The sequence below is a fragment of the Gossypium arboreum genome, chromosome 5, assembly GCF_025698485.1.
Source record: "Gossypium arboreum isolate Shixiya-1 chromosome 5, ASM2569848v2, whole genome shotgun sequence".
Taxonomy (NCBI): Eukaryota; Viridiplantae; Streptophyta; class Magnoliopsida; order Malvales; family Malvaceae; genus Gossypium; species Gossypium arboreum.
Window position 1 is genome coordinate 56,663,975 of NC_069074.1, and position 18,396 is coordinate 56,682,370.

Below are 18,396 nucleotides of genomic sequence, written 5' to 3' on the forward strand. Positions count from 1 at the left end.
CTATATGAAAACACAATTTAAATTGTCAAGAGTCATCATACTATCAGAGTTCATATATGGCATTTTTAACTAGACTCTCACACACGCTACTGATAAACCGTAATTTATACATATTTTTACCCTCTGCTTAACACATTTTATGGATGATTTTTCCTTACAATTGGTGAATTTGATGATCCTAATGCCTTAATTTCATGTTTTATACTTAGGTGAGCATAGGAGAGCGAAAGGAATGAGAAACGGGCCAAAAACAGAGAAAATGGGCCAACGTACGAAATCAACACGGCCTGGACTTCCTCACACAGGCAGACCACACGCCCGTGCGATTCTAACAGGCTCGAGCATGGCCTGAAGTAATCGTACACGAGCGTGTCACATGGGCGTGTCCTTACCGAGCCCAAGTTGAGTCTAATTCGGAAAAGGCTAATTTTGAGGGCTTTTAGGCATTCTAAAGCCTATAAATACACCCTAAGGAGACACAGAGAGAAGGAGGCAGGGAACTGCTCAAGGGAAGTCGATTGATCCATCTCAAAAGCCGGATTCACCATCAAGACTAAAAATCTCCCCTCAATTTCCCTTCAGGAGTTTTGGGTTTTATTTATGTTTTGTATCCATTATTCTTCTGAGATGTTTTTCTTTTTAGTTATGAACTAAATCCCCTAAATACCTAAGGGAAATGAAACCTAATATGAATCTTGTTATTATTTTCTGAATTGTATGATAAATATTTGACTTGTTCTTAATTATGTGTTCTTAATTCTTGTTTTGATATCCCATGATACTGATTCAAGATAAGCTCTTATTCAGAGGAGGAATAAACCCTATCTAAGAGTACATTTGTCATAATTAAGCGGAGTTGATTGTGCACCTAGAGATAGGGTGACAAGATTTTTCCGGATTAGGGTGAAACCTAATAAGGGGATCCATAGATCGAGTTAATGCAACCCTAGGGTGTTAATTAGAGAAAAGTCTCAATTATTCAATCTAGGGATTAGACGTTATTAGTCTTGAATAGGGATAATAACATAACTTAGGGATCTCTATGGGACAAGTTAAACGAATAAATCGTCCGATTTAGAGTTAGAATAACAAGTGAAGTCTAGGTGGATTCTTCCTTAGATATTGTCTTAATTCAATCGTTTTTCCAAAAGTAATTTCCCAATTCTATTTTCTGTGAATTCTTAGTTTAGATAATTAGTTAGTTAAAACAAAACCCCCTTATTCTTAGGCTAGATATTAAAAAACAGTCATTACTAGTACTTTTAGTTCCTTTGGGTTCGACAATCAGGTCTTGCTAAAACTATACTACTGTTCGATAGGTACACTTGCCTACATCGTGATAATAGTTAGTTTCAAGAACGATTAATTACAAATATATAAAACTTACCTGTCACGAAAATAACGATCAAGTTTTTGGCGCTGGTGCTGGGGAACTATGATATTAGGAACACTCATTTTTTATTACTTTAGCCATTTGTTTTCCTTACAAGTTAATTCTATTTTATTTTTATTATTATTTATTAATTTACTTTTTCTTTCTCTTGGCAGATTTTTATAGTTTATGACTAGAAGAAACCTGTCAGGACCACTACTTTTTGACGAAGAAATCGATCACACAGTTCACAGAAACCAAAGAGAAATACGGCGAAGCTTAAGATACATAGAGAATGAACAAGAGGACGATATTTAAACCCCAACCGAGGAGATGGCTGAAAACCAAGACAATCAGCTACCTCCTATGATACTCGTTTAACTAGCAAATCAAAATCCTACTCCTCGTACTATGTATGATTATGCTAAACCTACTTTAACAGGAGCTGAGTCAAGTATAGTTAGGCCTGCTATTGCTGCAAATAATTTTGAACTAAAACCTAACACTATTCAAATGATACAACAATTTGTTCAGTTTGATGGTTTGCAGGATAAAGATCCAGACACTCACTTGGCTAATTTCCTGGAATTTTGTGATACATTTAAAATTAATTGCGTTTCTAATGATGCCATTCGTCTTCAGTTATTCCCTTTTTTATTGAGAAACAAAGCCAAAATGTGATTGAACTCGTTACCATGAGGGTCAATTACTACTTGGGAACAAATGACCGAAAAATTTCTATTAAAATATTTTTCACCGGCTAAAACAGCCAAATTACGTATGATATCTCTTTGTTTGTGCAGATGAAATTAGAAACTCTTTACGATGCATGGGAGAGATACAAGGACCTATTGCGAAGGTGTCCTCACCATGGATTACCTCTATGGTTGCAAGTTCAAACATTCTACAATGGTGTGAACCCCTCGACAAGGTAAATGATTGATGCAGCAGCCGGGGGAACCATCAATAACAAAACACCTGAAGAGGCTTATGAATTTATTGAAGAGATGTCACTGAATAACTATCAGTGGCAAGTCATGAGGACTAAGCCAACTAAAACAGCAGGCGTTTACAATGTCGATTCGGTTACTATGCTGTCAAAACAGGTAGAACTTCTAAATAAAAAATATTGATGGTTTACTTGGTTCTACTCAAGTACATCCAGTAATGAGGTGCGAGACGAATAGAGGAGGAGCATGCACAGAGTATCAACCCTTCAACCCTAGCATCAAGGAAGAACAAGTCCAATATATGGGTAACAATAACTCTAGATCCCAAAATAACCCATATAGTAACACTTATAATGCAGGTTAGAGAAACCATCCCAATTTCTCGTGGGGCGGTCAAGGAAATCAAAGACCACAACATCCTCCGGGTTTTCAACAACCACCCTATCAACAGGAAAAGAAACCGAACCTTGAAGAAATTCTATCTAAATTTATCTCGGTGTCTGAAACTCGTTTCCAGAACACCGAGACAACACTTAAAAATCAACAAGCATCGATCCAAGGGCTCAAAACTCAGATAGGCCAGCTTTCCAAACTAATCTCCGAATGACCACAAGGTAGCTTGCCAAGTAATACAGAACCCAACCCAAGGGAACAGCTCAACAAGATTAATGTTCATGATGAAGAAGGATTCATTGAGCCTGAGCCAAAATCGAAGCAAGAAATTGTCGTGAGCAGAGATAAAGGTGAGGTAGGTCATAATAAAAACAAATCAGTAAATGTCGAATATAAACCTCGTGTGCCATACCCCAACGCAACAAGGAAAGACCGCTCAGATGAACAATTTGGTAAATTCCTTAACCTCTTAAAAAAATTACACATTAACTTACCGTTTATTGAAGTTCTATCACAAATGCCAAACGCAATGAAATTTTTAAAGGAGCTTTTAGCAAATAAGCGGAAGTTGGATGAGGCATCGCATGTGGAGCTAAATGCAGTTTGCTCAGGTATTCTGCAGAATAAGCTACCCAACAAATTAAAAGATCCAGGGAGTTTTACAATTCCTTGCTTAATTGGTAGTTTAGATGTTCATAATGCATTAGCTGATTTAGGGGCTAGTATTAACATCATGCCCTACAAAATGTTCAAACAATTAGGTCTTGGGAAACCCAAACAGACTAGGATGAGCATATAATTAGCAGATAAAACTATAAGATTTCCTAGGGGTATTATTGAAGATGTGCTAGTTAAAATCAATAAATTTATATTTCTCGTTGACTTATTGTTCTAGACATAGAGGAGGATAACAACACTCCTTTGATTTTAGGAAGGCCATTTTTAGCAACTGCTAAAATGATTATTGATGTTGGCATAGGTGAGCTCACACTTCGTGTGGGAGACAAAACAATCACCCTTCAAGCTCGCAATTCTGGCAACACATCAGAAATTGAAGGTGATCGTCTAAACTATTCTACTAAAACTGACAATATGGTGCAACCTACTTTGCAGGAAATGAGTCTGAAGGAAGTACATTAGCCATTCTCTGGCAATCGTAGAGAACCTATTCATGAAGAGCAAATGCTACAAATCGAGGAGCTAGATGAATTGCATACGTATAAATCGAGAACACACGATAAACCAAACCTACACCAGAACAAGCTCAATACCTTCCCAAATCAACTTAAGGTTTGAGATAAAGTATTATTAGATGCCGCAGATCCTCACATTGTCACTACCAAACCGAATGAAGAAATCCCTCTTACGGTACTTAGCATTTTTCCATTCGGTATAGTCGAGGTAAGTCATCCCAAGTTCGGCACTTTTAAGGTAAACAACACTCGTCTAAAACCTTATTTTGATGAGAATGATAGCAGGAATGAGGAGTATAAACTCCTCGAACCACCATGACCATTCAATGGAGAGGTAACAGTCGAGCTTAGACTATAAACAAGCGCTTCTCGAGAGGCAACCCGAGTACTAATGGTTTTAAATTATTTAAATTTCAATTTTTAAACATCTAGGTCAGTAACAGAGTCTTTGAGCACAGGTTCCCAACTCCACGCGGTCAATCACACGATCGTGCTTCAGGCCGTGTGATAACCACGGATAGAAATACGGTCGTGCGATACGACTGTGTGAAAACAGGGTAAAAGTTATCTTTCCCAACACAAGATGCGATAAGTGGCCATGGGCGTGCGACCTGGCCGTGGTCAAATTGCCAAATAAACACGGGTGTGCGACACGCCTGTGTCTAGCACCCATGGACAACACTGTCAAAATAACACGGGCGTGTGTAGAGCTACACGACCGTGGGAGAAGCAAACCACATCACACACGATCGTGTAACATGATCATGTAGCCACATGGCCTAGACACATGGGCGTGCCTGAAGGCCGTGTGACGACATCTCACTTCGCGACAAACACGGGCAGGACACGATCCACACGGGCGTGTGAACCGGCCGTGCCACTTGAAAAAATTATATTATTTATCTTATTTTATTTTTCTTTTATTAATTTTTAAAGATTCTTTTGTTTTTAAACACAACTTATCTTTATGATTACTATCAAATTAGTCCCCCAATTCTCCTTTTGTCCTTCAGAATCATGTTTGTCCTCCAGCTTTATTTCCAACAACTCGCTCTCGCTAATCCAGGAATTTCATCCATTTTTAACTCAGAAAGTTTCACATTTCTCCCTATCTTATGAACTTACACTTACATTTGTCAAAATATCTATCTTTGTACATTGTAAACAATGTACATCTTAAGTGTGGTGGGTATTCATTTCATTATCAGAAAAATACCTGAGCGACTACCTTGTTCTCTTGAAAAGCTCTCATATCATATTTAGGATAAATTTTGATTGATTTATGATTTTGATTGATATATCTTGAATTAAAACATAGGCATTTATGCATTGATTGTTTAAACTTTAAGACATTAGAGAATCGAGCATGATAAGTTGATTTTTAAGAATTTAAAATTTTAGGTTGTTTCCCCAAAGTTTAAGTATTACTTTGAGTTAGAATTCACAAGTTTTAAACAACAAAAATCCATAATTCTTGTGAGATTTTTGAGCCTTTTGAGCATCTATTAATTCTTTCATGCTCATTTTTATTATTGCTTTGAGTGCGTCGGTATTGAATTGTTATTCTAGAACTTGCTTGATTATACATGTCAAGACCACACCATTTGATTTGATATGTCAAAATGATTAAGGCACTTAGGATTAACCCACTCATGCCATGAAAAGCCTACCTCCACGATTAACCCTTAGTGAACCTCCTTGAGCCTAACAAGCCATTTCTTGTATTACCCTTAATATTAACCCTTAACCCATTATTGTTGAAATCCCCTCAACTATTTTGATCCCTATTTTTGTCGAGATTTGATTTGAATAAATTGCTTAGCTATGTCCTGTTCTTAATAGTTAGTTATTTAACTTGTTCTTAAAAAATGTATGTATACATATTAGTAGTGATCTTTTGAGCCAAAGAAGTTAAATTCCATATTCTGAGAAAAAGCTTTGTTGTACGCGATTAATGACTAGTCATTTTTCTAGTTAGGTAATTTTTCAAATTTATCTTGATTCTAACTTTTTTTTCTTTTAGCTTGTGACCACACCTCCTAACCAAGCCTCATTACAACTCTCTAACGACCTTTTGATTGATATATCATCTCAATTTATAGTGAGGGAGATTTGATTTTCATGCAAGCCTATGGTAATGACTTTTCATTATTGACTATTGAGTGCTTCATTTATTGTCCTTAAACACCTCGAGTGATTTGAGTGAATCTTTAGTGAGGATGTGAAACTCTGTGACATTTTGAATCAAAGATAATTACTTAGACGAGGGGAGACACCTATATTTTCATGATAAAGTGCTCAACTTGGAATGTTTGAATCTTTGATGTTCTTTCAGTTGAATTTTCAATGTATGATTACCTTTGGATTATTTTGAGATATTATCGATAGAAATTATAAGTTGAGAAGAATTTGTTTTGATTATGACTTGAGAATTTTGCTTGAGGACAAGCAAATGCTTAAATGTGAGGGTATTTGATAAACTGAAATTTATACATATTTTTACCCCATACTTAACACATTTTATGGATGATTTTTCCTTAGAATTGGTGAATTTGATGATCCTAATGCCTTAATTTCATTTTTATACTTAGGTTAGCATAGGAGAGTGAAAGGAACGAGAAACGGGCCAAAAATAGAAATAATAGGCCAACATACGGAATTAAAACAGCCCGGACTTCCTCACACGGGCAGACCACACGGCCGTGTCAATTTGGTAGAATCGAAGCACAACTCACAGGGGTAGAACACACGCCCGTGCCATTATAGTAGGCTCGAGCACGACCTAAAGTAATCGCACACGAGCGTGTCATATGAACATGTCCCTGCCGAGCCCAAGTTGAGTCCAATTTAGAAAAGGCTAATTTTGAGGGCTTTTAGGCATTCTAAAGCCTATAAATACACCCTAAGGAGACCCAGAGAGAATGAGGTAGGGAACTGCTCAAGGGAAGCCGATTGATCCATCTCAGAAGCCAGATTCACCATCAAGACTAAAAATCTCCCCTCAATTTCCCTTTAGGAGTTTTGGGTTTTCTTTATGTTTTGTATTCATTATTCTTCTGAGATGTTTTCCTTTTTAGTTATGAACTAAATCCCCTAAATACCTAAGGGGAATGAAACCTAAGACGAATCTTGTTATTATTTTCTGAATTGTACGATAAATATTTAAGTTGTTCTTAATTATGTGTTCTTAATTCTTGTTTTGATATCCCAAGATACTGATTCAAGATAAGCTCTTATTCAGAGGAGGAATAGACCCTGTCTAAGAGTATATTTGTCATAATTAAGTGGAGTTGATTGCACGCCTAGAGATAGGGTGACAAGATTTTACCGGATTAGGGTGAAACCTAATAAGGGGATCCATAGATCAAGTTAATGCAACCTTAGGGTGTTAATTAGAGAAAAGTCTCAATTATTCAATCTAGGGATTAGACATTATTAGTCTTGAATAGGGATAATAACATAACTTAAGGATCTCTACGGGACAAGTTAAATGAATAAATTGTCCGATTCGGAGTCAGAATAACAAGTGAAGTCTAAGTGGATTCTTCCTTAGGTATTGTCTTAATTCAATCGTTTTTCCAAAAATAATTCCCCAATTCTATTTTCTGTGAATTCTTAGTTTAGATAATTAGTTAGTTAAAACAAAACCCCCTCATTCTTAGGCTAAATAATAAAAAAATAGTCATTACTAGTACTTTTATTTCCTTTGGGTTCGATAATTTGGTCTTGTTAAAACTATACTACTGTTCGATAGGTACACTTGCCTACATCGTGATAATAGTTAGTTTCATGAATGATTAATTACAAATATATAAAACTTACTTGTCACGAAAATTGCGATCAGCTATGTTAGTCCTAGAATCAACTAAACCGTAGCTCTGATACCAATAAATGTAAAATTCCTCACCCATATTCAACATCAAAATAGGGTTACGGAGCATTACCAAACATAATAAACAATTTCACATACATTTCACATACTTTAATCAATTTCATTCAAATGTCAATCATCAACATTCGAATCATCCCTAATACGAGCCTACAAGGCCCAAAATATGCATTCAGGGTGGTTTGGGACTAAACCGATAAGTTTGCAACATTTTAAAATACTTAGAATTTTTTTCTCAAAACAGGGCACACACACCCATGTGGCCTGGCCGTGTCCCTCCCACGGTCGAAGACACGCCCGTGTCATAGGTTGTGTGGACATTTGAAATGGAAGCACATGGACGTGTCCCAACCCGTGTCCAACCCTATGTAACTCGCTGACTTAGGTCACACGACCAACACACACGCCCATGTGGCTAGCCTGTGTGCCCTAAAAATGGCATGTATGCCCATATGCTAGGCTATGTCAAACCTGTAGGGTATACTGACTTATGCCACACGGCCAAGTCACATGCCCGTGTGTGAGGCCATGTGAAGCATACTGACTTGATTTCTAATTCAACACCAGGGGACACACGGCCGTGAAATCTGACCATGCATCATACACGGCTAAGACACACACCTGTGTGGACAAAAATAGACTATTTACCAAGCCATTTTGCCACCCAAACTTATGTTCACCTATATCAAACTCAAAAGCACCAAATCATAGCATTAATAAACATTATTCTAAACTCATCCAAACATAAATCATACCAATTTATTGCCAGACACAACAAGGCACACATAATTTACATTATACCAAACAATTTCATACCAATACCTAAAATTTCAAATCATCAATATGGATACATTCAAACATGAATTATTTAACCTAATATCACAAACATATCATTCCTCAAACATGGTCTATTTCATACTTCAAATACTAATTCAAAAACTACCCATCACAATTAGCATTTATAGGACAATTACCAAACTCAAAACAAAGGTCATTTGCACACTTATATACATAATCAAAATCACCAATATAAGCCTACTCACATGGCTATATATACAATCCAAAACATAAACATTTACAAGCCAATTCCAAGGGCCAAAATCATTATCAACTCATAACCAAAATGATCATAATCCTATATACGCCATTTAACCAAAACACAAGCTCAAAAGTACTAAACTAATAGTTGGATAGTGTGATGGAGTCTCCGGTGATCCCCGAATCTGAGCTAGCTTTGAATTCACTATAAAACATAGAGAAATAAATAAAGTAAGCCTTATAGCTTAGTAAGTTTGTATAGCATTTATATCAACTCATCATATAAACTCAAATTAAGCCAGAAACATAACATAACATATCTCATAATGAATCATTAACCTACCACATTTACATCCACCAAATTAGATGTAATTTCCATAATTATCATCATTTCAGTGTATTACTCAGTTCCTGTACATACCTGTACCTTCCCGTATTTAACTCATATTCATTCACATCTTTGACATATCCGTTAAACCAATCGGAATATTTTTGGATACTCAAAAAACTCGCACACTTAGTGCCAAATAAATATCTGAAGCTATATCAATCTCACACACCAAGTGCCAATATATATATATAGCCGAAGCTATCTCGATCTCGCACACTAAGTGCAAATATATATAGCTAAAGCTATCTTGATTTCGCACACTAAGTGCACATAATTAGCCGAAACATCGTCAAACACGACTATAGTCTCGTATACATAATTTATGCAATATGAAAGCATTTAAAGCATAATTATAATGATGCTTATTATATAAGAACTTACCTCAGATGTAAAAATGACGACACGAGTCAACTAGTCTGAGACTTTGTTCTTTCCCCGATCTAAATCCATATTTCACTTTTCTTGATCTATATATATCAAATTCAGCTTATTTAATTATCTCTCTATTCAATTTAAATCCAAAACACTCATTAAAGCACATTTTCACTTTTACACCAAATATTTCAACATTTTTACAATTTAGTCCCTAGGCTCGTAAAACAAAATTCATTCAATTTCATCACAACCCAAGCCTAGACGAGTATTTATCATGCTTATAACAGCCCAAAATTTTCATTTATTTCACATTTTAACCACAAAATTTACACATTTCACAATTTAGCCCCTAATTTACATTTTCATTAAAAATCACTTAACAAAACTTATATAATTCACATCCAACATTCATAATCTATCATAAAACATCAAAACACAAATGCATTCATCAATCGAAACATTCAAAATCTTTAATAGTTTTGCAAAATAGTCCCTGGGCTAGCTAGACCTAGTTGCAACGATCTCAAAAACATAGAAATTATTAAAAAGGGAACAAAAATGGACTTACAATTGAGCTAGGAGATGACCGAATTCTTCAAGCCCTAAAAATGGCTTTCTACTTTGTTAAAATCAGTGATGATGAAGAGAAAATGATGACATTTTTATGTTATTTCATATTTTAGTTAAGTTATTTATTAATTTACCATATTAACCTTAATTAAAAACCATCAACTTACATGATAATATGTCCATTAATGTCCACTAAAATTAATTATGGTTTAATTACAACATAAGGACCTTAGCTTTAAGGTTCTATAGCTATTAGACACTTTTAGCTATTAGAACATCACTTTTGCACTTTATCCAATTTGGTCCTTTCTACCGAATTAAGCATTCAAATGATAACATTTCTTAACGAAAATTTCACACAATCATATTTTCATACTGTAGACATTAAAATAATAATAAAATAAATACTTAAATTTTGAATTTGTGGTCCCGAAACCACTTTTCTGATTTGACTAAAAACGGGCTGTTACAACACATTCCCTTATAGTGCTTCAAATAACCCAACAAGTGGAGATTCATACTCAACACTCCCTTATCTACTCCAAACAAATCAGTCCACCTAGAGCCATATGCTCACAACGTCACAAATAAAGGTGAGTACTCATAAATCCTATGGCATGCCAACTACATTCAGTGGATCCACCATGCATGTTGCTAATATATTCAATCAAACATAGCATGCAAATCAATCATTATTGTGCTCAATTTAATGTGACAAAATGCTTATGTGTAACATGTAACAAAGTCATTTAACATCCAATTAAATCAAGCATTTCATTTGCCATTTTCCAATGTTCAATAACCAATTGTAACATAATATATCATGATAATAAACTTGAATAAACATGCTTTAATCATCAATATAGTTAGCCTAATTAAATTACACAAAAATCACCTAAATGCTTACTTACCATTATTCAATAAAAATTCAACTCTTGTATATATAATATCAATCTCGCAAAAATCAGTCATTCCACCATAAATAATCAATAGAAATCATCAATTAAGCTACTAATTAAACATAAATAAGGTCAATTTACCAAATCACCCTTAGAAACACTCACCACACAATTTATTCTACCATAAACAAGTGATCAACGAAGCAAATCCAAGCTTCAATTTCGATTAGCTCAACCTTCTTCAAGATTCGAAGCTTTAACAAAGATAAAGTAGACATTACCAACTTTCCAATGCTTTAATAAACACAAATTTTAATTAATTATACTAACTGAAATCCTCTCACAAAGATACCTTACTGGATTTGTAACATCAAGTCGAAAACTTGATTCCTCACAAAATCGATCTCTCCAGAGCTCTTAAACACTTTCAATCATCAATACTAGACTAAATACACTTATACTAAGCATCAATTTCATCTTTAAATCAATTTCATAAAATTCCAGAAAATCGACTTATGAAGATGATAAAATTCAGATTTCATTAAATTACCTCACAAATCATGTTTAGTATTGACAAATAAGATTAAAAACCTTTTAATAGATCCATTTTGAGTTGAAACATCCATTGATTTATGGATTTCCTCTCAAAATTCAAGATCCACCATTAAAGAACCATATGTTCTTGGAAAAAGATGACATTGATAAAAATCCTTTAATTGACTCTCAAATCATGTAAAAATGTTTTTAATCATCATAAAAACAAGTTTAAGATTGAAGAATTCCTTCGATTCGCTCTAAATTCGTTGATTGAAAATCTTGATTTAAGAAACTTGAGAAATTTCAAAATATTTTTGGCTACTTTTGAGAATAATTTTGGGTGAATTGAGAGAGCATTTTAAGAAGGAAATCGGTTGGATCTATTCTCTGATTATATATCTTTAAAATCATGCAAAGAAAATGAATTTTAAGCTCTCTAATCTGATGTGAAATGTGTGAAAAGTGGGCTAGATACATTAGTTTTAAAACTGAAACACCCACCAGAAATTTAAAGATTGGGAAATTTGCCTAATGGCCACTCCCAAATTTCCCTTACTTTACCATTTAATCATTTTCCTCCAAAATTCCAAATTTTAAGGTTTATTTGGCATATAAATACTCTAAAATTCCACTTTTTTTCTAATTAAATTCTATTTAATTAATATTTAAATTTTACTCAAATTATCCCCAATAAAATTTATTTTAAAATTCTTTTTCAACCCAAATTGATTATTATCACTAATAATTATTTAAATTCTTTAAAATTAAATTTTCAAAAATATTTTTTAATTTTCTGTATTCTTGTTTAATCGATTTTAGATTAAATTAACCTTTTAAATTAAATTAAAATTACTAGAAACCCTATAAATTCCTAGTTTCACACTCGAAACCCGAAAAATATACCCAAAACTATTAGACCCAATTTAAGGATATTACACACATATTAGCCCTTATGTTATGCATCCTTCTTCCCCTTCCTCATCCACTTGTCGTCGTCGTTTCTTCATTGTTTTTATTCTATTCTCTTTTATTTTATTTTTTATCTTCTCTTCTTTATTAGTAATCTCCTTTGGTTTTCTACAAGTGACCATTCATTTTTCTATGTTGATTTGTTATCACATATCTGAATTCGATAAGCTTAAGTTGAATTCAAATCAGACCTGATCTCATATTTCTTTTCTGTTTTCTCTGTTATGGTCGAATGTTACAAGTGTTCTTGGTCAAATCTCATGTTTGATTTTTTTTTTTAATGAAAGGTCCAGATCTGTATGTCTCAAATCATCACTGACGTCAAAGATTGTTTGCATCTCCATTTTGAAGCAGCAAAAGTGTAAGTAGAAATCTTGGAAATCAGTTCTGACTAGTTGATCTTATTTCTTGATTTGGTCGAGCCTAAAGATAATATAAAGGCTTATTTTTTTTACTGTGTTTTGTTCATGATAGTTGTAATAACCCGAATTTTGCGGTTATCGGAAAAGTGTATTTTCGAGTCTTCGTTACTAAAAAAAAAAAAAAGAAGAAAAAGAAAAAAAGAGGATCCGTAAATATTTATCAAAAATATTTAAAAAGTTCAGAGTGGTTAATTAGAGTTTAATTAAGTGAGTTTAGCTTAATTAAGGATAATTGGATAAAAGGATTAAATTGAATAAAGTGTGAAAGTTTAATTATAGATTAAAAGAAAATAAAAGGACCAAAATGGCAATGATTCCATTTAGCATAAGTGAGGCAACATATAAAATAAAAATCTAAGATTTTTACTTAGATTTTAATTAATATATATATTAGTAATAAATGATATTAAATTAATTTATTATAATTATATTATAAGATATTTATATGATAAACAAATTAATATAAAGACAAATGTATAGTAAATAAAATATACAAGTGTATGGATAAAAATACATACATTTGTAATACATGTATTAGATATTAAATAGATATTTATTAATTAAATAATTATATTATAAGATTTTATATGATAAATATATTAAATAATGACAAATGTATGGTTATAAATGGATACAAATGTACTAATAATATACACATGAATAAATAAATAATACTTATTATTTAAGTATAAATACATGTGTGTATATATAAAAAAGGAAAATAAAAAAGGAAAAAAGAAATAAAGGAGAGAAATAAAGAAACAAAGCAAAAGAAACAGAAAGCAGGGGAAGGAAATAAAGAAAAAAAAGGGAAAATCAAAGATGTGAAGCTTGGAAGTTTAATAGGTAAGTCAATTGAGCCCTTTTTAGTTAATTTTAATATTTTAGAAGCTTTGGACAAGATTTTGATGAAATTAAGTTGATATTTTGAAAAGATATTAGATTTTTAGATACTGTTCATGTTGAGTAAAATAATGAAATAAGGGTTAAATTGATAGAAATTCAAGTTAGAAATGAAATAAGGATTGAATTGTAAAGTAATTCATAAGTTTTATGTTGAAGGGCTAATTTGAGGAAATTTTGAAACTAGTTAAATAAGCTGAAAATTTAGGAGTTAAATTTGAGTAGGGATGGAACTTGAATAGAAATAGAGTATGAATTAAGTTAGTAAAATTAATGGAAATTGATTTTAGGACATAATTGTGAAAATGTTGGAATTAAAGTCTAGTGCTGAAATTATGATTTCCAAAAGTTGTAAAGTAGTTTAAAGTGATAGAATAAAGTGTTAATTGAGAAAAATCAGCTCAATTGAGAGGCTAATTGAGTAGGGACGAAATTGTTATTTATTAAAGCTTAAGGGAAAAATGGTAATAAACAACTTGCACTAAAACAATATTGGACAGCAGCAGTGGACTAACTTTGAAAAATCACCATAAATTGTAGAAATTTAATTAGAAGATGAACAAAATATGAAATTAAATCTTATTGAGTCTAGTTTCTCATAGAAGAAACGGTGTAAGTAATAGATTTGTAAATCATGATATATAATAAATTTTGTGAGACAACATCAGGATGATTTCGGGTTCCCCTATTCTGACTTTGAAAAATCATAAAAAATTGGATAATCATAATTATGGGCTTAAATTCATATTTTTAGAATCTTGAATGAGTCTAGTTTCAATATAAATAAACAGGAACATCATTCGAATTCTGTACGAGAAGATAATTAATTTTTAGTGAAGAAGGGTCACAACTATCAGACAGCAGAATAGGGGTAACTTTAAAGAATAAACTGTACTTATTGACTAAACCAAAAATTCTGAAAATTTTATGGTAAGAATATATATGAGTATAGTTTCAGGGAAAATTATTGGATCTTAATTTAGAGTTCTAGAGCTCCAGATATAAATAATTTAGTGACTATGACACAGATGGACAGCTTGAATATTCATAAAAGTAAATAATAAAAATTATAGATGATGTTACTTACAAGTGTGTTATATACATTAAGGATGTGGAATGGAGAGGAGGAGGAGGAAAAATATATATGAATATCTAGCTTGCATGGCTAATTTGCATGTTTTAGGCTTAAGGACTAAATTGAATAAAAGTAAAACTTGAGGGCAATTTTGTAAAAATGTCAAAATGATCAAATTGAAGGAATGAATTGTTTTATTATCTAAATTAATAAATTGAATGAAATTGTCAATTTAATATCGGGTGAAAATTGAGAAAATGGTAAATTACCAAAATGTCCCTAAATCTTGATATTTCTACAATTTCGCTAGGTAAGTTTATGTAACTTGAATTATATTCTTTAATGCTTGAAATATATGTTATTGATGTGAATATGATTTGAATGTTCATTGTATGAAAATTGATGAAACATTGATATATTTGAAAAATGGCAAGAAATCCGGTTGAATGAAAGGAAATTTCGATGGATCTCGAAAAGGAATTGGCGGTAAAAGGATCTAGCGGACGGGTGATCCTATCTGATATAGCCCTCCCAAGAATATGTGGAAAATGGATTTAGCCGGACGGGTAATCCGAATTAGGGTCTGAATTTAGCTTTGGATGGTAATTCAGATCCAAGCTCATTAGAGTAATTGTCGTTAGGATTTAGCTTTGGTGGTAATCCCGACAATACTCTATGAGTTTATATTCTGAGGATTTAGCCTGGATGGTAATCCCTTTGTAAGGATAAGGTTCAAGGAGTGTGCTCTCGATATGAAATGTGTAAGACCATGGTTGAAAGATACCATGACAACTCGATATGAAATGTGTAAGACCATGGTTGAAAGATACCATGGCAGCGTGACATGAAATGAATAAGACTATGGTTGAAAGATACCATGGCAACATGACGAGAAAATGAGTAAGACCATAGTTGAAAGACACTATGGCATCATGTCAAAGATAAATAAGACCGTGGAAGAGAGACGCCAAGATATCTGTTGAACAACTAATATTCAGGTAATATGTACCAGATGAAAAATAGTTATATGAATTGGTTGTACAAAATGGTTGTGTGAAATGTTTACAGGAATTGGTCATATGGAAATATATGTACAAAATAGTTGTATGAAATAATTAAGAAGATAGATAAATGAAATAAGTATAGATACATGGAATTTAATTTATGTTAAGTTTAATACGAACTATTACCAAAGTAAATATCGCAAGATATAAGGAAATGATGATGCATGAAATATTGATATAACGAAATGAATGATATATGCTTATGAAGAAATAGTAAGAGAATAATATATTTTGTGACATGTACATATATAATTATCTTTGATATGTTGATATAAGGAAATTATGTAAGTTGAGACTATTATTGAACTTAAGTGTGATATGTTGAGACAATAGATATATCATTGTTGAATTTATATGAAGTATGTGCAAGTATACTAACAATGTTGTTGTATGATGCTTAGACAAGTGCCAAGCTATTGATTGAATGGTAACATATTTAATTATAAGGAGCATTGAAATGGTAAGTACTTAGATGAAAATATAATTTAAGATTTTGCGAAATTTTTTTTATCCCGATTCAATTCCGGTTGGTTTTTAATGTATGTTTGGGGCTTCGAGGGCCCAATAGAGAAACGTTATGGTTATTTTCAAAATATGAATAATAAATGACTCAAAATTATCTGAAAATGTTTAGCAAACTCCGGTAATGCCTCGTACCCTATTCCGGCAATGGATACGGGTTGGGGGTGTTACAATAGTGCAGATCTAATCGTGATCTAGTCAAATCTAAATATAAGAGTTACGAATTTAATTCTAGTGCTTGGATTTTCATTTTTGAAGTATGGGTCTTAACTTTATATGTTTGATGAATGCTGAAAGTATGTATGTACTTTATTGTATTTGTAACACCCCGTACCCGAGTCCGTTACCGGAGTCGAACACAAGGTGCACACAGACTTAACTTAATTATTTTCACAGTCCATTTAAAAATTTCCAGACAAGCTGGTTACTGTGTCACTGTCGCCTTAAAAATTATATCTTGAGTTTCAAAACTCGAAAATCAGTTTCGTAATTTTTCAATGAAACTAGACTCATATTTCCATCTACATATTTTTTTATAGAATTTTTGGTCGAGCCAATTAGTACAGTTTATTAGTTAAAGTCTCCCCTGCTCCAGGGTTCGACTACACTGACCTTCATGCATTACGACTTTGATATCTCCCTGTACAGGGCTTAAATACTGATGTCGTTTGTTTCTATAGAAACTAGACTCAAAGAGGAATCTATACATATATGGAATGACTCCTAATTATCTCTGGTTAATTTATAATGAATTTCCAAAGTCGGAACAGGGAATCCAGAAACCGTTCTGGCCCTGCTCCACGAAAACCTAAATATCTCTTAACATACAACTCATATGACCGTTTCGTTTCTTCCATATGAAAGTAGATTCATCAAGGTTCATTTACATAATTTATTCACTATTTAATTCCATTCCTACTATTTTTAGTGATTTTTCACATCCACATCACTGCTGCTGTCAGCATCTGCCTTTAAGGTAGACTTTACCTATTTCATAGTTTCCATGATTCAATTAGCCCTTTTTGCATACATAGCACAAAGTATAATCATGATTAACCATTCCAATGGCTAATCGTTTCCAAACATTTCCATACCTCTTAGTGATCAACATACAAAACGATTATAGTACTATGCTAAAAACGTATATAAGCCATTTTCGCATGGCTATCCAAATTTACACAAAATCCATGGGTACATGACCAACAACAAAAAGGGTAGTCCTATACATGCCATATCCGAGTTCAACTAAAAGAGTACCAAAAGGGCTTTGATAGTGTGGATGACTTCGACTTTGATGATCCCGAATCCGATGGCTAACGAACAAAATCTAGAAAACAAAGAGCCAAAGCAACGGGTAAGCATTTTAATGCTTAGTAGGTCTCAAGTAATGAAATCAGCTTTGACTAAAGTATTACATTCACATAGCTAAATGAATCACTTTATTGATACACATTCTCATAATCATACTTACTTCACACTTCATCAACATATACACACACAAGGTATCAACCTATCTAAGAGCCGAAAGTTCGTTAGTCGATTGAACGAATACTATTTAAAACGAATCAACTTTTCCGATGCACATGCAAACATACCTTATCGTTTGGGTTTTTCGAGCGTATTAATTAAAATTATTATAGCACAAATCGCTACCTTCAAACCCAAGTTTCTTGATTTAGCGGATATAACCACACGCCTAATTGCCTTGGTCTTAACCCGGACATAGCAACTCGCACAAATGCCTTGGTCTTAGCCGGATATAACAACTCGCACAAATGCCTTGGTCTTAGCCGGATATAACAACTCGCACAAATGCCTTGGTCTTAGCCGGATA

At 33.1% G+C, this 18,396-nt stretch overlaps 1 non-coding gene across 1 annotated transcript; it reads right to left on the reverse strand.

Annotated features, from left to right (window-relative positions):
• Nucleotides 1-2,143: 2,143 nt before the first annotated feature.
• On the reverse strand, nt 2,144-2,249 carry LOC128293501 (small nucleolar RNA R71). The gene has a single exon (XR_008283682.1). It is a non-coding gene; the product is annotated as a small nucleolar RNA R71 (small nucleolar RNA).
• Nucleotides 2,250-18,396: the final 16,147 nt, after the last annotated feature.